This window comes from Numida meleagris, chromosome 17 (genome assembly GCF_002078875.1).
Source record: "Numida meleagris isolate 19003 breed g44 Domestic line chromosome 17, NumMel1.0, whole genome shotgun sequence".
NCBI lineage: Eukaryota > Metazoa > Chordata > Aves > Galliformes > Numididae > Numida > Numida meleagris.
The window spans coordinates 8,180,968-8,204,898 of NC_034425.1; the positions used below are offsets into that span (position 1 = coordinate 8,180,968).

General features: G+C 46.6%; 1 protein-coding gene and 1 long non-coding RNA gene across 5 annotated transcripts in view; one reads left to right on the plus strand and one right to left on the minus strand.

Annotated features, from left to right (window-relative positions):
- COPRS (coordinator of PRMT5 and differentiation stimulator) overlaps positions 1-23,931 on the plus strand; it is a 143,854-nt gene that overhangs the window by 117,968 nt on the left and 1,955 nt on the right. The window contains exons 1-8 of one of the 4 annotated variants that reach the window (XR_002443738.1): positions 57-4,047; positions 13,317-13,466; positions 14,817-14,899; positions 15,580-15,778; positions 16,420-16,573; positions 16,699-16,855; positions 21,654-21,713; positions 23,416-23,679. The gene's annotated coding sequence lies outside the window, so the exon portion shown is untranslated. Of the gene's footprint in view, positions 1-56; positions 4,048-9,392; positions 9,532-13,316; positions 14,183-14,816; positions 14,900-15,579; positions 16,574-16,698; positions 16,856-21,653; positions 21,714-23,415; positions 23,680-23,931 lie in introns of those variants that run through there. The other 3 variants (XR_002443737.1, XR_002443739.1, XR_002443735.1) reach the window with 3 other exon arrangements.
- LOC110407123 overlaps positions 6,280-23,931 on the minus strand; it is a 34,245-nt gene continuing 16,593 nt past the window's right edge. Inside the window, exons 3-4 of the long non-coding RNA XR_002443741.1 lie at positions 6,606-12,861; positions 6,280-6,514 (exon numbers count right to left, since the gene is read on the minus strand). This is a non-coding gene — a long non-coding RNA (uncharacterized LOC110407123). The remainder of the gene's footprint in view (positions 6,515-6,605; positions 12,862-23,931) is intronic.

A 23,931-nucleotide genomic window follows, 5' to 3' on the forward strand; every position in this document is an offset into this window, starting at 1 on the left:
TACGCTTCAGTTTCGTTTACATTTCTGAAGTGCATTCAGCCCTTCACTTGGGAGATGCTATAGAAACACAAGGCATTAATAGCATGGAATATATCATAAAAACCAATGTAAAACACGTGTAGTCTAAGCGGGAAGAGGATTCTGTGCATGCTCTCTGCAGTTGCTTGGGTCTTAAGTATGCATTAAATTGCAGCAGCTAAAGGCTATAGAGTACAGACCATAAACTTGAATTCCACTGCAGAACTGTCAGGGCAGAGATGTGATCAACATTAATAAGTATGAGAAGTGATTTTAGGAGTCTCTGTTTTGATGAGAAGAATTTCAGAATTGCTTTTCAAAGGTCGGCTGCACAGCATTTTCAGAATACGAAGCGCCAAGATTGCTCTTCTCTTTTGTAAACCCCCTGATGTTTCTTGTGCATGGAGGGAGGGGGGGGGACGACTTTGTTTCACAATGGGATATTTGGGCACTGTGGTAATGGGAACTAGGCAAAACTTAGAAGGACTTCCATGCTGAATCACAGCTTATCTTCTGCATAGTAGAACGGAAGATACCAGATCTTTTTACCTTTAAGAGATTCACAGCAAAAAAACTTCTAAAATATTCAGAGGGAAAGAAAGGCCCATCCTCCCTATCTTTTGTGCCTTTCCTACAAGAACTGGGAGTGGTTTGTGCGTTAAGTGGTCAGGTTGGCTGTGCTACCTTCGGGGATGCGTGCATACTGGAAATGGGCTGTGGCTGGCAGTGCCAAGTGGATGCTTGGACACCACCACAACATACCACATGCAGCCCAGACAGACCTTGTTTGTGCAGAGCAAGGTCTAGAAAGTGAAAGATGGGTTTGCAAGGTTACTCTGGAGAAATGCTGGTGGGAAATCTTGTCATGGCCCAGTGCTTATCCTTCTGGTGTATGCCATAATTGGACTGTTCCGATGTGCACAGCCCTCTTATCCATTCTGGGGGGACCTTGTGGGAGGTGAAATTGAGTGCTACTCAGGTGAAATCTTTAGGGTTACGCTTAAAAATGACTGCTAGATTTAACATGGAATAGATTTTCTCTCCTGCCCCTGGGCGGTGAGGTGGGGCCAGAATACTGTCTTGAGAGAGTGGAAAGGACCATGCAGGGCTTAAATCAATAGCACTGGGTCCTGCAGTCCTGGAGCAGCATTAGACCTTCATCACCTTGAGTTTGATGATAGTGCCTGCAAGTGTCCAATGAAACAGACGCTGCATAAACCAAGAAGAGCCGATTTCCCATCCTGGCAGAAAAGCATTTTTGGGAAGGAGAGCTGGAGGAGAGCAAGAAGCTGTGCATGTGCTGGGAGTGCAGAAACAGAGTACGGACGGTGCAGAAAAGTCCAGGTGAGATGCTGGGTGTGGGACGTGCCCAGGTGCCTGGCCCTGAGCCCGGCCATGGGGAGCACGGGGCCGGGTGTCGGTGGCAGGGAGCCCCACTGCCTGAGCAGCACACAGAGCTGCAGTGTGTGCACAGCCCAGGGATGGACAGCGACCGAGCTGTGCGGTAAAGAAATGCACACTGTGCACTTGAGAAAGGTGGTGTGAAGAACATCAGCCTCGTGCCTTGTTTCATCAAGGGCAGAAACATTCAGAAAGGGAGTGGATTTCATTAGGACTAGAAAACATTTCGTTAGGCAGTTCTGGATTCCCAGGGATATTTGCTGGCTTTTCAAATGGATCCAGTACAGACTGAGGAGCATCACAACACAAAGGAGATGCCAAGGGACACTGACATTGAGGCAGACCTCCCGGCGCTGCGCCCGGCTGCTGCTGGGTGCGCTCGGAGCCCTCTCCTTGGCGCTGAGCGAGGTCACTTCTGCAGCTCGCCTGCATCCCTGCTTGTTATTAATGGCACGCCTGGTGCCAAATAGGATCTTTTCCATTCTTAATCTGTGATTAACAAGGTTGTTAAAGTCGTTCTCAGCTCTGCTGAAACCAAACAGAATTTTATATGACATATTGGGCAAAGGCTGTGTTTGAAGTAGTCTTTAATCTTAGCTCCAGTATTAACTCATATGTAAACAGTCACATTTTATCAGCTCAGCTACAGAGTAATTTATTTGTTAGTCTAATTTTAGTAACTTGTAGGTAATTCAATTTTATTTGAAATAGGTTATGTAGGAGTGAGCAGATCTAATTTTCCACTGGCAGAACAGGTAAAGGAGTCCCCTGATCCTGCCAAAGCCCTCGCCTGTTTTCTGGATAGTTTCACTGATTTCAGAAAAGCTATTCCAAATGTGTGAAAAAGCAGAATGCCAAGATGTGAGGCTTTGCAGGGCCAATGCCTGCCACTGTGTTTTTTGGTGGTGATGTTTGACATTGCGGTACATTTTTTTTTAACTGTAGTATCTTTTTTTTACCACACTGTGCAATTAGAGTTTTAGGACAGAGCTGTAACTACCGAACATTTTGCTGAAAGTTACCATATCACAATGGAAGAGATAAGCAGTATTTTCCTTTGAAGTGGAGGAGGATGTGATTGTGCTATCCCTGTCTCTGTGGCAAAGTGTAGTGAATGTTGGGGTTCTAGTGCCATTGCTGTCTGTTAGCTCCTTCATGCAGTCAGACCACACAGTCTTTACCAGCCTCATTTACTTCATGGGCATTCAAAGGTGGGGGCAGTCCCTGTGAATATAAATATTGGATCAGATTAGCCTTTGCTGTAGGACTTGATTTTCCCTATTGGAAAAATTGTTCTACCCTGGAAACTGAAAGAAGTTGCCATGTGAAATCTGAAGAAGTGCAGAATATGCAACTGTTTCCCTTTACACAAAGGCATTTCGAGATGATTTCTGAATGAGCACGAATGTAGTTTTATTGCTGCTTGGCACTAACAGCCAAAGTAGGTTACAAGAGAAAAGGAGCTGAAAGGCAGTGATCTTACATAAAGTTGGACTCTGTCCAGGAGGAATATTTTACAAATCAATTCTTTCCTCTCCTTACACACCTGGGATTTCCAGGTGATTTTGGTGGGAGCAGCAGATTCTTGACAGCCTGCTGTGAAGGAGCATGGCTCTGGTTCCTATTCCTGCTTCTAGTGTGACTTTTCAGAGCTTGTTTCCAAGCGGCTTGACTGTGCGTGCCTTAACTCCCATTTAATAGGCAAGCCTTATTGTGCTGTGGGGGAACTGCACCCATAAGTGCAGATCTTTTGTTTTTCTATTGGGAAATTCAGCCTGAATTAATGCCAAAGCAAGCTTAAAAATTTCCCCTGATTTTTTGCCCAGCATCTTGCATGCTTGAGTACTGGTCGTACCCAGATCAATATTAACTCGTGCCGGTAACTGAAATTTCCCCTCAAGGGATCAGAGTTGTGTGATCTGAAGCAGGAATGCCTTAATTTGTGTAGAATTGATCTAATCTGGGACTCTGCACCATTTATAGCAGCTGGCCTGGCTACTTGGTCATGCACAACCCGGTCCTTCACAGAAGCAATCTTTATAGAAAACATTCCCCTCTGCCCTTTTTTGTTTTTCCAGCTAAAGACATTTCATTACCTGCTTGACTTGCACATCTCTATTTGGGCAGGATTTTTGTTAAAACTGCTCTGAAATCATAACCTCTAAGGCTCTCAACTTGGTTCATGTGTTTGGGAAATCTGGATACCAGGGCAGGAAAAAGCAATACGAAAAGAATAATGAGACTCAATCGACTGTGAAATCCTTCTAGGAACAGGTGTAATTGTGATCGTAAACATTTGCAGGATATTTTACCGCCAGCTTTAATCCCTGCAGAGGGGGAATACTTAGGGGTAGGAGGACAAATGTGAAAGGAACTTCAAAGACAGAGTTAAAAGATGAGGAACACGAACCTCGGGTCCTGCCACCAAGCAGTGAGCGCAGCTGAGCAGAGAGGGCTCTGCGGTTCCTTTGATCCGTCGCCGTGCTGCAGGTCAGTGTGTCTGCGGCTCCGTGAGAGCTCCTCGGGGTGCTGGTCAGCCCGGGCAGCCGACTGATCGCAAACCGAAGGGCAGGAAAAAATGAAGAACAGGGCGCTCAGCTGGGGCAGTGGCTGCTAGAGGAGTTGGCGGTGAGTTGGAGCAGCTCTCTGTGGAGAGAGGCACTAGGAAAATAGGCGAACAAGGTCGTGTTTCCTCGTGCCTTGCGGAGGGCACAGAGCTTTCCTTTAATGAATGCACAGGAAATGTAAAGCAGGGAAGGGTCTGAGAACTGTGCAAGGAAGCTTGATATGGGCTGAAAGTCCTTCCTGTGCTGAGGGTCCACCCCAGAAGCAAAATGCCATTTATGTTCCACTGGAGCCTGGGCTTGCACAGTTCCTTGTAAAGACCTCTTTGCTGGGTGAATTTTTCCCACTGCCATTAAGGAAACACAACTCATTGGTGATTCCAAAGAGGGAAAAGGAGAAACGATAAAGACAAACATGTAGGAAGTGCTACAGAGCGATAAGGAAGCTGGAATGGTAAATCAAAGCCTAAAGAGGAAGGATACGAAGGGGTACAAAAGTGTAAATCTTTCTACGCTGTGCAAGGAGCTGGTGGAGCCCTCAGAGGGATGCGAGTGGGGCTGCTGAGAAGCTGAACGAATTCCTTGACTTGGGAAGCAGGGGAGAGCAGCTGAAGGTCACATACCACAAGGAGGACAGGGAAACTGTTTTTCTGTGTGGGGAGAGAGAGAAGGCACGTTGTTTAGAAGTTTTATATGTGTAACCCAAGTAGATAGCTGGGAAATTAAAACCATTAAAATTGACAAGTCACCAATTTTAGATTAATTGCAACCTACAGTTCCTGGAGTTGGTTTCTGGCCTCAGTGTTTGAGAGGTCCCTGGGAGAGCGCTGGTATCTGAGGAGGTACACACAGAAAGCATTGTCTCCTTATTTAAAAAATGGAGTAAAGCAACAAGAGACAAAAAAAAAAAAAAAGATACTTGGCAAGTTGTAGAGAAGATAGAATAAATATGACTGAAGGCAAGCACTGGGCAACGTTTCGGAGCTGTCTGATAGACAGTGAAGTGGCCCTTGATGCCCTGTGGTCTCATTTCTGAAATGTGTACGTTGAACAGGCCGAAGGAGCTCGGTGCTCACACAGCCCCAGCCAGCACAGAGCTGTAGCTCTGGAGAGAGCTGTGCAGACCTCCTGCAGATCAGAGCTCGCTGCAGCAGAGCCTGGGGCTGCACAGCTCATTTGGAGCAACTTGCACACTGGCTTCCTCCCTGTCCCCTGTCCCCCTGCTGTGAAAACAGCAATGGCATTGTGATTTTTTAAGTGCCCTCTGAGTTCAAATGGCAACAACCTGTAGTGTTTTACATCCGCTCCATGCTACTTGTCACCAGCAACAGCTGTTGCAGATGCCAGTGGTCAGCTTTGCCATGCTGGTGCTTCCAGCTGCCCTGACCTCCCTCCACGCTGACATTTGGGGTGTAGTCAGGAGCCAGCTCTGTGCTCACGTGCCTTTGGTACGGTCAAAACTCTTGCACCACGAATGGCAGGTCTGAGCCTTCGGACACACTTACTCCCACATCCAGCATACGTGGTGAGATCTCATCCTGTAGAGGCTGTGCTGATGGCAGAGGTGAAGGCAGGCCTTTCCCAGGTTATTTTAGCTAAACCAGTCATTTCCAGACTTCTTTTTTTTCTAATTATGGAGCTCTGAATGTTTCACATTGGAGGCCTGAACTCTTTTATGGGAAACTAAGCTTATTTACTATCTCCTTGCTCATGTCAATTCTTAGGTGCATTTTGCAGACCTTTAGAAAGAGGCTGTGTGCCTAAAGGGACCCCGCAGAACCCCCCCTGGTTTAATGAAGCTATTGGTGCTCGTGGCCTTTTATTTTCATAAACTGCGTGACAATGAAGAGAAGCAAAGACAGAAGGATGCAGAGCTGCAAGCTCTTCTCACCTTCAAGAAATTAGGAATACTTTTTATTTGGAGGAGAATTTCAATAGAATTCCCAAGACTGATGTCCCACTCAGGAGCAGAGGCACAAGGCTCCTCTTGTGAGGTGTCACGTTACCCAGGAGACAGACTGAGCAACCGAGACATTTTGCAAGTTTTTGAAAAAGAGATTTATATATAAATGTGTTACGGGAAAAAAATACCTCTGCTCATACACATGGTAATTCTTCTGTCTTACTTTGTTTACTATCTTTCTTTCTTTCTTGTTTTCAGAGATTTAAAGGAATTTAATTAAAAAGGCAGTTTAACTACCCTCTTTTTTCCAGATAACAAACACTAAAATAAAATGAAGTGAAATATTGGAGAGCCTGCTTTATGCTCCTTTTAAAACTGAACACAAAAGCCAAGTGAGATCATCGGGTTTATTAGGCAAGATATTTCCAGTAAGGATGGGGAAGCACTCCTGCCACCATACAAGGAACTTCTGAACCTCCGTCTGGAAAGTCACAGCCAGTTCCCATCATCTGTCTTGGGGAAGCAGAAATCCAGAGCAGAACTCAGAAGACGGCTTGGCCAGCGGGTGGCACAGAAGTAACCGTGTGGGATGTTCAGTGTGGCAGAGCTGAAGCGAGGGCACTGGTTTCTGTAGATACAACAGAAGGAAGAACATTACATAAATGACAATAAATCTTTGGATGGCAGAGTTACTATAAACTGTCATGAAATACGCTTACGCTGGAAATGAGGAGGGTTCTGGGCCTTGGAGCAACCAGGTTCTGCAAGACCTTGTGTCAGGAGAGCAGGGCTGGGTCCTGTTGCATAACCCACACACGAACGGGTTGGCATGTGATGCTGTGAAAGCGGAGTCTGGCTGCAGTGATCATCTCCAGTCCCATGTGCTCCTAGAATACCAATAATTTCTTCCACTAGCCTGGTATTCCACAGGCAGCTGTCTGTGATCTTCCAGAGAGCCAAAGTAAGCTTTATTATTTAGGTTTTAGCTCAGCTACAATACATCATTTAGAAAAAGTCCTGCCGTGCTAAGCTGCATTCAGTAGCATGGCAACATCCAGTGTGTATATTTGAGTGCACTCTGCTTTGTCTTTTGTTAGCTCCGATGTCAGCAGGTAAGTGAGCAGAGTGGCCTGAGACCTGCCAGTGTGGGGCACGTTGTTGGAAGCTGTCTTGGTTTCACATCTTTAGCAAACCTGGTGCTGTCGCGTTCCTCACCAGTGCCCTGCACGCTGCTGTCAATGCATCACACCTGGAATGTGCAGACACAGCTTTGCTCCTGACTGCGTGTGTCCGTGCCCTGCCTTTCTCCAGTTGCCCCGTGGCAGGCTTTGGGTGCTCAAGCTCCTGTGCTCCGTGCCGTGGCTCCCTGCTGCCCTGCACCTCCTTCCCGTTCCAAAATGCATTTTGAAGCTTTAGCTGTAGTATCTGGGTGCATGGAACTGGGAGTGCTGTGGCCCTATGCCCTACAGTGGAGCTCTCCAAGACATTGCGCCAGAGACTGCAGCTTACCCAGCAGGCCACGGAATGGCATCTGGGAGCTGCAACACCCTTTGCTTCGAGGCCAGCAGTGACAGGGTTATAAATCAGCAAGGCACCTATTACCTCCAATGGAAATGGTAATCTGTTTTTTCTCCTAGTGGCTGCTGTTGCAATCATCATGTGCTTGTAGCCTCCTCCAGGGAACAGTGCAATGCATCTCCCGTGCAGCAGCTGCATCCCTGCCTCTGGGAGCTCTCCCAGCACAGCGGGGCACTGAGCTCCTTCTCAACCAGTGGGAACTGCAGGTGTTCAGCGCCTGAGCTCAGCGCTCTGGCAGGATATGTGCAGGTTCACTCTCCTTATCACCAACAGCTGCAGGGCAGCCTGGAAATGGAGTTGCAGGAAGGGAAGGGATCCATAGGGCTGCCTTCTTCCTGCCTTTTTATCCGCTTGGAGGCATGCAGGGCTGTTGAACATGGTGGAGCTCCGCGTTCAGGGCACCCTGTGCAGGAGGCAGTAAGTGGCCAGGATAGCAGCACACTGGTGTCAGGTGTCTGTCTTAGCCTCTTCCCAGCAAGGTCTCCATCTAAATCAACAGGAGCTCTCTGGACTCTGAACCATGGCATATGCGTATTTTTAGAAGCCAATCAATCAGTGGTGACTGTTCAAGTTCAGACAAGTCAAACACAGCCTGCAAAGTTACACAGGAGCTCTGTGTGATGTAGAAGGGTTGGTGAGCCTGCTTATTATTTGGCACTCTGTGCCAAATCCATGAGCTACCAAGGCTGAGTTCTTTTCAGAGAGATAGCCGTAAGAAGTGCAAGTATAAACAGACTGTGGATTGTAAAACACACACTTTTTAATTGAAGCAATAAATTACTGTTTGTGCTTCCACAGAAGCCTTCTTTCAAGGTGCTGTGTGTTTTCCAAGCTTACACACAGCCCTAGGTTGGGGGTTTGCCATCCGGGCCTTTCTGCAGGTGAGGAAACTGAGGCACAGAAGATTGTACGTGCTGCCAAGGTGCCACAGAGACTGTGAAGACCCAACTTGCCTCCAGGGAAGTGCTGCGCTGGGCAAAGAAAACAAACACCTGTGCCCTGGCTTCCCCCTTCACAGTCTGATCAGCGGAAACAGCAGCAGTGGGGTTAGGTCAGCCTCAGGGCTCTGGGCAGAAGCAGCAGGTTGGCTTTTCGGTGGCTTTGCTGCAAGGCAGCAACATCCGGAAGCCCCTGTATGTGTTTCTTCAAGGAGTGTGAGCTGGGGTTTGGAAACACTGAGCACAGAGCAGGTGTACAAATGTAGCCTGGTGGAATAAAAAATCATAGCAATTGAATCATATCACATCATGAAAAACGTAGAGGCTCAGTAGTTGTGGAGAAGCAGGCACAGCCTGGAGACAAACTGGACCTCTAAAATCAGACACTAAGCAGTCAGTGAGCAGATTAGAAAATGCTGGTGTTCTGATTTCCAGAGCCTCAGTTTATCCAGTTTGAAAATGGAACTGATGCTTTCCTATGTCACTGACCACTCAGTCAAGAACTGTGGCTTTGGTCTCTTCTGCTTCTCTGCTTCTTCACGCCCTTGCCTCCGTTGCTACAAGACATCTGCTCTAGAGCTTCTTGCTGGAGTCTTTGCACAGCTGCACAAAATGTAGTGCATGATCTGATTCTCAAATTGGGCTTAACTCATATGTACAGTGCCAGCTGGAGGGGCCTGCTGAGTTTTTGCTGATGCATCAGAAATATATTTTTAGGAAGGTTTCTCTATAATTATCACATTATAGCTCCTTCTGGATCAGTCAGAGTATAGTAAACAATTGCTATACTTGTTAGAGGTCATGAATACAGAAAAACATTCCTCTGTGTGAGGTCTGCTGTTAAATAATAACTTGTCATTTCATGGCATGGGGGAAGTGAATGCCCTCGGAGGGACGTGCTGACATTGTTCAAGCCAGTGATCCAGTTCCTGTAATTTACACCACTTTCTTAAAGCTGCTTCTCTGCACAAGAACAATGGATGCGCTGAGGGACAGCTGTTGCCCCGCTGCAGCTCCCGTTGCCTTGCGTGTTGCTCCTCTCTCTGGTTTCCGTTACCCTGCTGCGGCAACGCGTAGATCGCTCGCTGCCAGAGGCTGAAGCCTGGAAGGTGATGGGCAGCTGGGGCAGGTGAGTGGCACTAGAAGGCGATCAGCCAAAGAGATTATTAACGAGTAATTTCACGATCAGTGAGTTGAATGAACAGCGCTGACCCTTGTGGCATCTCTGCCATCTGGTGTAGAGGGAACATTCACTGCTGTCTTTTACTCGGGGCTCTGAGAAATCCTCCTCTCTGTCTCCTTGAAGTAGTCTGACATGATCAAGAACTGCTCGCACACGTTGGGCTCACACAGCGCTCCGCGTACAGCTTTATTCCCTTGGGAAATCCAGGCTTTGCAATAATCACCTTGCTGTTCTCCCAGGCGTAACGTGCAGTTGTGACTTTCATAGTACAGAAGAAAAGTGAGAATCTAGCTGTGGCTAAAATCAGTTCACAAAACGGGTAAGTTAGGGATCCCAGAGCCCCTGGAGTCCTCTCTCAAGGCCAAAGAAGAAACTGAGAAGTCTGATGGAGCTACAGAAGTGGAGTAAAGCAGTGAGCATCAGCCCGACAGGTGATGGATGTGTCCGTTATGACATCTCACAGTCCCTCCCTGTGGCAGGGGAATCTGCCCTTTAATATGTGGTCAAATTTAAAAAAACGTAGCAATTTTGAGAGCTCAGTCTGGAAGGAGCTCAGCAGGGAGGCATAGGAGCTGACTGCAGCATTTCAAAGTCTTTCCAGAAGCCGTGGTTTGGAGAGTTTTCCTCTCCAATGAAATCTTCCATGTTGCAGCATCCAACAACTCACCAGCTCTACTGCTCCAAACGTCGCTGTGACACTGGCCCCACCATATTCATGTAGAAGAGGATGACTGAGGGAACGGCAGTCTCCATACTCAGCCCCTTGCTTTTCTTGGTTTGTGTTGCATGCTCCATGTTGTTTTAATGTAGTTCCTACTATTTAATGCATTTTTATTGCTTTCTCTAATAACATCGACTGAGTGCTAGGAGCCAAACTAAACAAGCTGTGCCAAGAAGCCAAACATTTCACTTCAACCAGCAAAGCGGATGCCTCTTACCCCTACTCATGCCTGGCTGTGCAAACCAAGGACCTCGCTGCTCATCAGGGAGAGCGAAGCAAACGCCTGGCGTGGTGCAGGCAAGGCAGAGCTGGGCTGTGTCCCTGCCACGCATGCCCCCAGCGCACGCCAGGCGTGTCGGCATCAAGGTGCAGGTCAGGCAATGCAGAAGGCTGGCTCTTCTCGAGGGATTAATGCAGCATCTTGTCTCATAGGCTTTGACAAGTTGGGTCTTCGTTTTGTGAGACTGTAAGCACCTCTAAATCCTTTTGACATTAGTGGAGGCCGGAGTTCACGTTCTGCGTCGCTGGAAGCCTTTCCACGCAATTAAAAAACAACCCCAGACCTCCTCCCCTGGTGCTGATCTGTGGTGTGGTGTTGACGTAAGTGTACTGCAGTTTTACTTACAGCAGCTGGGTGGTTGGCATTTCTATAGGCCTTTTTTAAAAAAAAAATTCTGTCTGTTGCACAATATTCCTGATTTTTTTTTTTTTACTCTCTGCTTTTCTCCTGCAAGTCCCAGCCTTCACGTCTGTCCTCTCAGCACTGCTTCCTGTTGTTCTCTGTGTTCTACCTTGTTCCACCTTCTCTTCTCTGGTTTCCTCCCTTTCATTTTAGCCTTTTTTCCTCAGGCTGCCTGAGCCCATCCTCCCAGAGGGGAAATGTATCTGTCTCATTCCCGTCTCCATTTCCCTCCCAGCCCCACAGCTGTTCCCGCTCTGCAGACCCCACTCCTGCTCAGAGCACCATCCTTGTCTGACCCCTTTCCTCCATCACTGGAGGTCAACAACACAGAAAACAGAAAACGCACCAGGAGGGGGAGATTACAGCCAAGAAAGATTGTTCCTGCAAGATGCCAAGTATTGTCTCACCAGCGTTCGCCTGGATTGCTTTCATCTGGCTGGACTGGCAGGACCCCCATCCCCAGCACTGACATGATTTGCAGTGTTTCATGCCACGCAATCCATCATTGCTCCTGAGAAATTTTTGCCTTCCATGCTGCCCAAGACTGAAAGCTGTAAACTCTGCAGTGAGGATGTGGTGAGGTGTGAATGTACACTTCATGTCCAAGTGGTTCTTCTCCCCCCATGTGCTGCACTTTTCCAGCAAAGCAGCGGGCACCGTTCTCTGTGCTTTGGCCCATGTAATTATGTGTTTTCTTGCTGTGCTTAGTCAAAAGTAATCATGGAGTTACAACCTCAGCTGGGACAGAAACCAGTCAGTTTAACAAGTTGGCTCGTGTGTGATTACGGAAGATACATTCTGCCACTGATTTGTTCTGCCACCCTTTTGCCCTCCTAAGTGGAACGTGCTGTGAGGACAGATGAAGCTGGTGAGCGGCTGGTGGTGGCACAGTTTGCCCATCCTGCTGGGGTGAGATACGTGTCCGGCTTATGGGTGCGAAGGGACTCTTCCCTCCAGAGAATGGGGATGTATTTGGGCTGCAGTCTGCACATCTGCCTCAGGCACCTTGTGACCCCTGCCTTGATTGTGTTGTTACAGAATTAGGGAATTATCAGATCTGGAAGGAGAACGTGCACGGGCTGATCTGCCAGCAAGGGAGTGAAAACCTAATGCAGCCCCACGGCTCTTTGTGTGCAGCCCACGCAGCGGCACTGAGACCCCAGCACTGCTGTCCACTTGCACCCGGCTGCAGCCGCATCCCTTGCTCTGTCTCTTCGCCTTTCCGTGTATTCCCCAACTCAGACTTTGCCTTGTTCAGCAACAAAGAAAATGCCTTCAGAAACATCGTTGCACTGATACAGCAGGAGGCTGTGACAGATACAGTCATGGCTGGGCAACGAGCGCACAGCAACACTGCGCTGTCTGTGCCATTATTGTTCTCAGCTGCAAACTGGAAGCGACCGAGAGCAGGGCAAGGCAGCAGCCCTTCTGTAACAGCCCCCCCGGGACGCGTGCACATCTCCAGTGGTGCAGGATGCGCACAATAGGCACGGCTGGCAGCTTCTTCCATGAAGATGATGACAGAATCCCTCCTCTGAATGTCGCCTCCGTATCCCATACCCTCTCAGTGATTACTCAGCAGTGATTGACATTCAAACCGTGAGTTTTAAAAAATCAAGTAAGGAAACAAGAAGGGAATACGTAAACCTCCAGGGCAAATTGTGTTGAAAAATGAAAGAGCGATGCGGGGATGGGCTCGAGGCTGGTCCTGCAAGGCTTGACTCTCGTGGGAACAGTTAACAAGCTCTGGGGGTTCCTCTCGTTAGGGTTTGTGACGGAGCAGTCAGCATGCGTTTCCTCTGCGAGCAGTGAGCTGCGGGACCCTGCTGCACTCGGACAGCTTGGAAACTGCCGGCAGCATTTCCAGGCACGGCTACGGACAGAAGAGAGGTGAAAAAAAATCCAGAGCGCAGTGTTGGTTTGCATTACCTCCTGGTAACACAGATTACCGAATTCAAGAAAAAGTTTTAGTTACGCAACACAAAGAGTCCACTTCGGAGTATACCACAGTGATACTCTGGCAAGCTCAGCAGCCCATAAAAATGCCCTCTCTGCTTATACTGTTGAATTGTTTCAGCCTTTGATAAACCAGCTGTTACAGCCTGTTGTACATTTTAAAGCGTTTCTTGCTAATGGATTTTCACAATGTGGTTTAAGGGATGTTGTTGTTAATAAATGTAACTGCAGTGAATAGTAATTTGATAAAGATAAAAGAGGCACTTATGAATTCCACTTCCCTTTCAGCTGCTGCTAGGAATTCTTCCCTCCTTCAGAATATGCTGCATTTAATCTTGATTTTTTTTTTTTCTTAAAACGGAACTATTATAGCCTCACTTTATAAAGAGAATCTCAGTGGAGTTGGACCAGTCGTGAAATCTGCGTGGTAAAAATCCAGTTCTGCTCAGCACATGGCAGAGATTTCCTTGCTGAAAAACAGGACTGGCCAGGAATCCCATCAGAAACGCCTAGAACTAGAGTGTAAGTTGAAAGGTGGTTTTTTAAAATATGATTAATGGATCTTGACACTGATGGAAGCATTAAAAGAAAATAATTTATCCACGCTTTTTGCTAATGGACTGATCTCCATTACGTTATCGTTACAATGGCCTCGTCGTGTGTAAGTTAATTAGGGACTTAGTTTCAGTACCAAGTAGCGTGTGATTGGCTCCAGTTAAACAGGAAACATGGGGTGTCTGAAGGCTGGTATCTACCACAGAAATGGCTCTGCTAACACTTGTGGCACACAATAATGGGAAGTGCTGTGAGTTATGCTGGGCCTGCATCACAAAACGATTACAGGGCCAAGTGGGGACAATGGTGAGGAGGAATGTTAGCAGAAAAAAATGGAAAGCGTTCTTTCCTAAGAAGTGAGCTTTGCTTTACTAGAATCCGATCCACGCGGAGATGGACGTCTTCAGCACAGGAGACAGGTATTAACCACAGGAAATAATCTGTTTTCACAACTTGCAGGGAGCTAGTTCTCTTGACAAAAAAAGATTTTCTATTTTTGGATGGCGCTTTTAATTAAAGACGCATGAGGTCCGCATGCAGAAAGGACCAAGAGGCAGCGTGAAGCTGGAGGGTGCTGAGAGACAGGGCCCTGCTCCTGCCTCTCTGGGCTGCCTGCTGTGTGACATCGTACAGCCGCTTCTCTTCTCCGTGCCTCTTTGCTAACCTCCCACTTTCTGTGTGTTGTCTTTGTTAGCTCTTTTCAAGGGCTGAAGCTTTCTTATACCTTGAGTTAGCACTGCATTTAGCTTCTCCAGATGCTATGGTAATATCATCGGAACTAATAGTTAGTCTGCCACCCAGCTCATTCTCTCAACTCGTTCGTTTGCGAAGCTGCACATCCTTGTGAATAGGCAGCTCGGGGATTTATATAGAAAGCAGCAACGTGGATCTGCCTCCGATCTGAAGTATAAATCAGGAGTAAATTCAATGAAATTCAGCAGGAATACAGTAGGTATTTGTTACAGGATAACCAAGACATTCTGTACAAATTACAAGAATGCTACTTGCATTATAGTTTATAATACAAGACAAGAAAATGGTGCAATGTCTTGCTCCCTGCACACTGCACTGAACTTCTCCCTCGGGGTGACTGTTTTACGTTATAATCAGTCAGTTTTCCCAGACTAATTTCCTTGCATAGTAGGCTATAAATAATTATTATTGGTATTGCAAGGAGCCTGTGAGTTCCTGAACAAGCGTGACTGAATTCTTAATTTGCCAGTTACTGATATAACGCTTCTGTTTTAGTGATTACTTTAATTATGTTTTATATGTAATTGAAAGAATACAAAATCATCTTCTTTTTTTTCTTCCTAGATTCACAGGCTGATTGGAGAACAGCCCGCCTCTGGCTGTCTCTGCGTTTGTAAATCCTGTTTGGACTAACATGATATTCAGGGGTAAGCACTTGTTCATACGGTTTAGCAATGTTAGTCCCTGTGTACTCTCTGAAGACAATACCAGTAGGTTGTCAGCATCCCATGGGCCACATCACATTGTTGTAGGAAGATTCTCAGCAATGAAAATGCAGTTTTATCCTTCTCAAAGTGCCCCCTGCCAAAGTCAGCCAAGCATCCAGAAGCACTTACTCTGAGTGATGGATGCAGCATTAATATTCTACTAACTTGCTAAGCATACAAGATAGGCCAAGCCTTTCCAGAGGTTTCAATTTCGATCATGTCCCCTATTTCTTGTGGCTGAACCATGCCCTCACGTACATCCAGGGCTTGGCAGCTCTAATTTCATAGGAGCCAATGGACTTGAAAGATAATCTATTGATGTAGGAGAGAGATGAATCAGGCCTGTGGCCAGAGTCCTATTGACTTCAGTGAAAACAGACAGCGATGCAGTTGCTGTCATATAGGTCTTGAGAGCAGACTGCTTTAATAACTTTGTCCTCAGGTGCCCAATTCAGTTGTGGTGCTAAAGGAAGGGAGCGCAGCTACCCGACCTGGGGTGCTGAATGCTGCTGGGTGGTCCAAGACATAGATACTGCCAGAGTGAGCATAATTCCTCTTGCAGAGCCATTGCAAAGTGCTCATGATGCAGTCCTGCTTTCCTTCTCTGCCTCTTCCAACAGGAATGCAGGTCTTGACCACACACACTGGCAATACAGGACCTTGGCCTTGAACTTTGTGACTCCAACTTCAGCTTTGTGAGCCCGTAGACAGCCCTTCTGCAGCTGCATCAGGCCACACACAGTCACAGCTCTCTGCTGGGAGGTGACAGGCACAAAGCTGGCACTGGCTCTCTGATTACTTCTCTGCAAAGTCAAACAGGTGAGCATACTCTATTGGTGGCCTAAGTGCTTTTGTTTGCCTTAACACTGGCCTTGAGCAGCAGTAAGTGCAGCTGGCACTGGCTTCAGGAGGCAGTAATCACCTGCAGCTCCTCTAAGCTTTTCTATACAGCATAAGAAGCCATGATCTTGCTCTAGTAACCAAAACAGCTGTGGAGTCAGCACAGAAGCAGCATGAAACTGTCCTTGTGATTTTATGTCATCGATAAGCTGTGTTGCAAGGGCTGGGATTGCCCAAGAGTTACACACACCACAAACTCAGTATGATGTTACGGAACATCGGTGTCTTGCTCTCCTGAGCTCTTTTTATAATACCAACTAAAAAGATTTTCCAGGACAAATGGAAATGTGGCCCCTAGACTTGTGATTATGTATACAAACAAACCTCAGGTATGCAGGATTTGGCCTATTTGACCAGTGTGCTGTGTGCTTCTGAGGATGCTCTGCTGCCTTTTCACTAGAAAGCAAAAGCAGTTTTGTGCCCAACAGGCGACAGTTTTTATGCTGGTCTCCTCTGCTGCCTTCCCCTGCAAAGGGGGGAGTGAAGGGGTGGTGCAGCCTGCGGGTTTTAACTGGACACCATCCCTTTAATGGGGAGATGTGTTTTTTTTTTTTTTTCAGGGCCAAAAATAAATGCTAGTGAAGGAATAAACAGACGTGAAAAGAAGGCTTGGACACTTGGAGGACAAGACTGCTTTGTGTTTCCCAAAGCAATAAGCCTCTTCACAAGGAGGTTACTCTTTTAGAAAAACACAAGTCCTGTGACACTGCCAAGGTCAGTAGGTGCCCAGCAGAGCAGGGAGCATTCAAGACAGATGTATCTTGGGAAAGGGGCATATTTGCTCCCCTTGAAAGAGAGGAGAGAGGAGGAGAGAAATTTAATTTGCTCTGCCGTTTCAGCTCTTTCCACAGGGTCTGAACGTGCACCAGTTTGTCAGCAGAAGACAGCTTCCATCTATCTTGGATGGCAACGTGGCCCCAGCACTGTGGCTGTATCACTCGCACACTGGCTTGGGAAGAGGGCAGTGCTGCTGCCATTCTGCAGCTGAGGAAGCAGGTAAAGAGGGGACACGTGTCACGTGCAGAGTGACAGGCCTGGATTTTTAAAGGCGCTCTGCATTTTTCAAAAGTCCCTTGTGGACGGGGCTCTCTCTCCTTGTGTTGGTGTTGTACAAGCAGTCTAAGCTAGGCCCCTGCTACCTGTCTGTATCGGACAGGTCAGCTGCAGTCTGGATGGGCTTTGCTTACTGCAGGAAACAGGCAGAATTCAAAGCAAATAGCTTGGTACAGACACCTCGCTTTCTGGTAAGGAAAGTTGGTTAGCGAAGTGCTGCAGTGATCTCTGTCGGGTTAGGGAGCTTTGGACTTCACTTTAGGGACTTAACTAATTCTCCACCCAGTGCAGTATCTTTTGAAATGTGACTTTTTAGGCTCTTTATTGTCTCAGTTGGATATAGAATGAAAACGCTGGGTAGTATTGAGCAATGATAAGATGATACAGAGTCTGTCTCATGCACAAAGGGAAGTGCAGTTCTTTCAGTGTCTCTAGAGCACCAAGTTGTGAGTCAGCCAAAGCCTCTGAGGAGTCTGGGTGGGAAACATGAACTTTTAAAGGCACTTTACTAGGGCTGAATCTTCAGCACTGTCCATAGTGACACACCAAAACATACCCATCTCAAAGAGGGCAAACGTTGAGAAATTAAGGGAGCTAATTCATGGAATCGACTGCACTGCAGAGCTGAGGAATTGAATGTAATGGAACTTGGATTCCGGAACTAGCTGAAACATGCAGGAGGATTAATCCTGACGGGAAATGCTCCAACCCCAGTGGGATAAGTAACCAGCCCCAAACACATGGGGAGCATTAACTGACATGCAGAAGTTCTGATTGGCATGAGGGTATTCCATTCACATGCAGCTAGGGATTAAAATCAGATGTCTGGAGAGGAACTGCTACAGAATACAACGTTCTGCTTTGCTCTTTGATGGAGTCCATCGCTCTCACCACAGGGCTGACTAAGCAGCTTACCCTGCAGGTCCTGAACATCCGCTGCTCCAGTGACGTGTTCAGTGCAGCAGTTCCGGACCTGCCTTATAAGTTACTGCCACTGCCACAAGGGAGGCATTGGAGAAGAGTGGTGGAGCAGAAGACTGGAGGCAGTATTTGCCTCAGTCGTCCAATTTGAATTTGCTGGGATGGGAAAGGTAGAGACAAAATGAAAAATGTCGAACGTGAACTTGTGAATTAGACTCAAAAAGGAAATTAGAACAGATGGCAGAGGGTTTTGGCTAGAGAAATAAAGAGAAAAAGAAGAGAAACGTGGCCATTGTGGAGTGAGAATGGGGTTGAGATTACATCCATCTACATATGGTCTAAAAATGAATTAAAAACACTTTGTCCACATTTTCAGTAGAGATGATCATATTGAGCAGTGGGACAAATACAGGATTTCTAGTGGGAATATACAGAAGGGAATGAAAATTATCGCATGTAAGGTGGAAGGAAAAGCTTGATGAATTCAGTGTGCTCAGGTGAAGGTGCACTGGCAGATTTCCATCCCAGGATTTGGAAAGAACTGGCACATTAAATGAGTTCAGCTTAACCTGATATTTCTCTTTGATGACTGATTTTTTTTCTAGACAAATGAAATACAGGTGATTTACTCTATCCAGACTTGTGTGAAGAATCTGATATTATACCACCGGGGAAATTACTAGCTGAAGTTGAGACGATGGGGATTAGTGTGGATGGTGAATGCAAAACTGCTAAAGCGCAGAGGAAAGGGGAGCTCTGAGGAGACAAGAAATGCCAGAGGCAGTCAGTAAGTGGAACTCCTCAGGAGTCAGTGCTGAGCTCACTCTTGCTTGTTTCATTAACGAGTCTGGCAAAGCAGTAGGAATGTAGTAAAGAAATCTGCTGAGGACATGGGCTTTCTTAATGCAGAGGATGATCGGAACATCAATCAGCAATGAGTGAATGACAGAATTCATCTGAAATAGAATAGACAAAGTATTAAGACATGCATTTAGAAATTAATAACTAGAATATCATATTACTCACTTGAAGATGACAAAGGCGGGGGGGGTGGAAAAAAAAACGGAGAATTACTTGCTCACAGGGATAACTGTGAACCACCAATCTGATATGGAGAGGCAAACACAATCCTAGAAGATACAGGCTCACTCATGTTCAAGGAGGATTAGCAGGTACAGAGAAGGGCACTGAGGATGATCAGAGGGTTTTGAACAAGAGGAGACTAGAAGAGTTTCATTTGTTTAGTTTTTCAAAACAAAGGCTAGAGGAGATAGGATTGTTTTCAGTAAATATATCTGATAGGTAAAGATCAGAGAAAAAAGAGAATTGTTTAAACTAAATTATGATGCTGGCACAAGAACAAATGATATTAAGGCTGAAAATTTTAAATGAAGTGCAGGAACAGCCTGCCAAAAAGCACGATAGGATGTAATTGAATGTAACAGTAGGAGAGTGGATCAGTAATTCAGAGCCCTGCGTTCCTAGATAACTTCTTTTTTGGGAAGGGAGTTAGCCACAGCAGCTAAGCACAGGGGATTGAAAGAACAGCCCAGACCAACACCACAGAGGTGCTCCCAGTGACGGAGCAGTGCGGTATGTGGCACCTACCACGGAGTGGTTTCTTTCTTAGTAAGAAAACTAGGCCATAGTGTGTGCTGCTAAGCGCTAGCTGTATCGGAAAAGCAGTGTCACTAAAACATTTTGCCGGGGGTTTGAGCTCTTGGTTTTTACCCAAAACGTGACCATCTTTCACCTCCCATGCCTGAATATACATGGCTGAAGGCACACCTTCAGGAGTTGCTGTCCTGGCACTGGCAGCCCATGCCTCACAGGCTCCGTGGGGGTTGGAAGCAGGCAGTGTGCTCTGCTCCCACTCTGTCCCATGGCGCTTTCCTTTTCTGATGCCCTGTTAGGCAAAATGCCCACACGGAATAATGCTGTACCTCTTCGAAGAGAAGCAGTAAACAGGGTTTTGGTAAAGTGGGTGCTGGCCTCTAACCGGCACCTCTTAACTGAAGCTGGCTGACAGACACATGCTGCAGTGATGCCCTTGCAGTGGGAAGACCCCCCGGGCCTTGGGGCATGGAACCTCCTGTTGGTGCCAGGGGCTGGGGCTGCTGTGCTCTCCCACAGGCCTGCACCAGGTGCCCTGCGCTGCTCATGCGAGGGCAAGAAAATGCAGCTGGCCAGAGTCCTCGGGTTTGGAAGCAGCAGGGGGAAAGGAGGCTGTCACTGAAGCTCTTATCTCACTGGCTAAAGTGAGGGCCTTCCCTTTTCCTCCCCTCACGAGAACTGGCGAATTCAGCTCTTCAGTGGTACGAGCTCATTTCAGCCTTGCCTATAAATAGATAAATGAGATTCCTCCTGTCCCAGTGAGTAATTCTGACATCCTCCCTTTGCCTCGCAGAGAGCTGAGTCACAGGCACTCTGCACTCCGGTCCCTGCATTACTTACATGGTCTCAAAGGAAATTTTAACACATCCAATGAATCATCAGGGATTGGATCATGTTTAAAGTTATTCCAGTGGCATTTCCCTTCTATTGTAGCAAGTCTGCCAACACCTAAAACTTTAGCTAATCTGGACTCAAAATGCATTGAGGAAATAGCATGTTGACATACACAGCTATTAGTACAAATAATTTAAAAAGTTCTCTTAAATCTGCATCAATAAATAAATGACCCTTAGTGGATTCCTTTGGCACTTTGCTGCTAATTTTGTCAGACTGCTTTGTTTCGTAGCTGCTTATTTAAAAGAACTCAAAAGTTTGAGATGTTTTAACATTCAGTCTTTAGGTCCTTAATTTAATCTCCTGCAGGTTTCCTGCCAAAATATTATTTGCACTGAGATGGAGCTTGCAGCCCCATGCTCATTCTCTCACAGAAACACACACATTCCTGTTCTTACCCATGATAAAAATAAAATGCCTGCAAAGCAAGGACAAAGCCAGAGTGGTGTTAAGTACAAAACACAGAACATTACTATGCTGGCTGCGCAAGGCTCTGAGCTCTGGCATGAAGCTGCATCTCCTGATGGGGCATTTTTGCTCATTACCCTTCCTTCTACATGGAGCAGTGTAGTCTGATTGGCTTAGAGGCAACAGAGCATCTGCAATCAGAGGTCTCCTGCCTCAGAAAGCAACTGAAGAGTGGAAAATTCTCCAGCAGAGTGTGGGAGCTGTGAAACAAACATACAAATATTTCTCTCTGTTGGTTTTCTGGCTTGCCTTGCCATATCTTAGAACTTGTTGGGACTTTCCACTCATCGTTACCAGACTCTCCATTTGAATGAACAAGAAATGCTAACATTTGCTCATTTTACTCTGAGACCTAAAACCTGGCGAGTTCTTTCGATAACCCTAGGAAAGCTGAGTCTTACTCAAGTAACATTTTTCTAGCACCTTTCCATAAAGCAACTCTCCGCCTGTGTGTGGATGGTTAATGAGCATTTGTTCAACACATTCCAGCACGAGCTGTGCTCCCTCCATGAGGCAGTGTGTCTCCTGCACTGAGGCTCATTGGTTTATTTATCAGCCCAGCACAGCCTTGCTTGCCAGTTTTCTGCCAGTGGTTGCTATACAATAGCATCGGGAAAGAAAGATCAGTTTTGGCTCTCAGTGGAATTGGACATAATTCAGCTACCTGTTGACAAATGATGATTTGTTTAACAGCATAAACGATAATATTTTTATAGCTGATAGTTTTCGCCCTACTCTGCAGCTGGAAGAAAAAAAAAAAAGAAAGAAGAGGAACTCCCAGAAGTTCCTCACTTGAAACCAAAGTTTTCTTGTAGTAATGCCTTGTACTGTTGTTTCTGTGCAGGACAAAAGACATCCCTAATGGGCAAATCAGTGGTGTCCACGTGATGCTGGAAGAGGACAGGTACGTTAATGGGGATCACTCAGCTTCTTGCTTGGCCTCCTTCCTGCAGCAGAAAACCCCACTGGGTGGCCAGGCCACAGAGATGCTCAAGGACAAGTCCTGAAAACAATACAACATTTCTGTACAGCATTAATCGCCTTGTGCGGGGCCAGCGGTGGGAACGGGGAGAGGGTGCACGCTCTCTCAGCACACACATTTTCTATCTAACCTTTGTTTCAGCTGGCCTTTCCCACTAATTGATCTATCTTTAACACCTTGTACTCATTTGTCGTGAGGCTGTTTAGCAGCACAAAGCAATTAAGGACCACAGAAGCCCACTGAGCCTGACAGAGGTTGCTAGCTCCGGTTCCGCTGGGGCAGGAGCTGTGCACAGGTTCAGTCCGTGCTCTTTGCTACCCAGTGAGGGGATGGAGGATGGCTGGTGGGGCTGGGCCCTGAGCTGCCCAGCTCTGTGCTGCCATGGGGACACGGCGCAGTCCAAGTTCCCCATAAGGCAGCAGCAGGATCTGCTCTCAGGACATGTGGGGTTTCAGGAAGTGGCACCGTCACAGATGGTGAACGAGGTAAGGAAAAAAAAAAGTGGCTTTAGAATAATTGTGTAGATGGCCTTGTTCCAACTGCAGCAGCAAGCTTAGGATAACTTCTCAGCCTAAACTCCTGCCTGCACTGGGAGTGGGACAGTGGTGTGGCTGCACCAGTTTGGCTTAGGGCTATTTCCATGTACCGCACGCTTCGGAAATAGGGGCTAACAATTCAAACCAAGTGACATAGCTGATCCACAACATAAAAAAAAAATGAAAACTAACCAACCAGTTCTTGCTCATGCCTTTAAAGTACGCTCAGCCAAACTGTACTTCATGACTATCTCTCAGGAGGGCCAGATTCTGGAGGACGTGTCCTCAGCTCGCAGAAAATCATTAATCATTAGTGTGCCCTGGTCCCTGGCTATTTTAATCACTGGTGAAATACTCATGCAGTTCCCACTCCTAAAAATGGTATTTGACTCCAGTGCACATGATTTCCTTTGGCTTCCTTTCACCATGTAAGAGCAAGCCATAACAACTTGGAAGTACAAGCACCGGAATCCGTAGATTTGCTTCTCATCTGTCATGGAGCAAAACCTTGGTTCTACACGTAGCGTCTGTGCTGACCAAAAGATCAGAATATATTGTGACTGGCTAGTGTAGTATGAATCTGTAACAGCCCTTCTGCCTACTGACTGATGGTCAAACCCTGACCTGTCCTGCGTGCTGGAGCACTGAAAATGTCTTGGTATCATTAGTCCAGGTCTGTTCCACTTTATGATGTAATGATTAAAAATCCTTCTTGTATATGCTGGCAATAATTAGGGCATGTCAGTCCACTGTGGGAGAAGTGGATGGACTAGCAGTATGTTTGAAAACTGCAGACATCTTTGTCCAGTTTTCCCTTTAAAAATGCTGCACTGAAGTCACAGGAAGCTCAAGGGGAAAACAAACTGCTCAGCCACAGGATCAGGATCACAGTGAAGCTGGGTACTTTGCTTCTCTCATGAGGCAGATGAACAGCCTGAGGAGTCTGAGGTGTTCGGAGAAAACTTCACTGCTCTCCCTTAATTGCAGACCAATAAATGCATTGTTCCCCTCTCCCTGGGCTTACCTAATTTATAAACTGGATTGCTACAACTCTGAATTCTCTGCTTTTACTCTTTGTATGTGAACAGGTTCCTTCTGAGCTTGGAGAAAGCACCAGTCTGGTTTTATATACAGAAGGAGCAGGTGAAGTTTGTAGGTGTGAAAACCTAATAGGTAATGTTTAGCAGGTGCACTGCTCATGAAGGATCCCTTCAGGGATAGTCACACCATGTCAACTCAAAGGCACAATGACAAATAGAGGACTATCAAGAATTCAAATATGGAACTTAACTCATCTCTTCTGACAGCATTATTTACATGGAAAACCATGGATTTTTAACAGGCAGGAAAAGGTATGTACTTTTTTTTTTTTTTTAAGTTGCATATAAGGCAGCGTCAGCCTCAGTAACGAGGAATTTCTGTCTGCATGGCTGTTGGGTTCAGAAGACAGATCCTGTTACCATGCCACTGGAAAGTTTAAAATTTGATGCTGCACAGAAAGGTAGGCAGATGAGTCCCATGACCCTACATCAGCTGATGAGTTTATGTGCTTGAGACTCATGACATCTATTCATTTTGCTGGGGTTCTATTTTGTTTTTCCAAA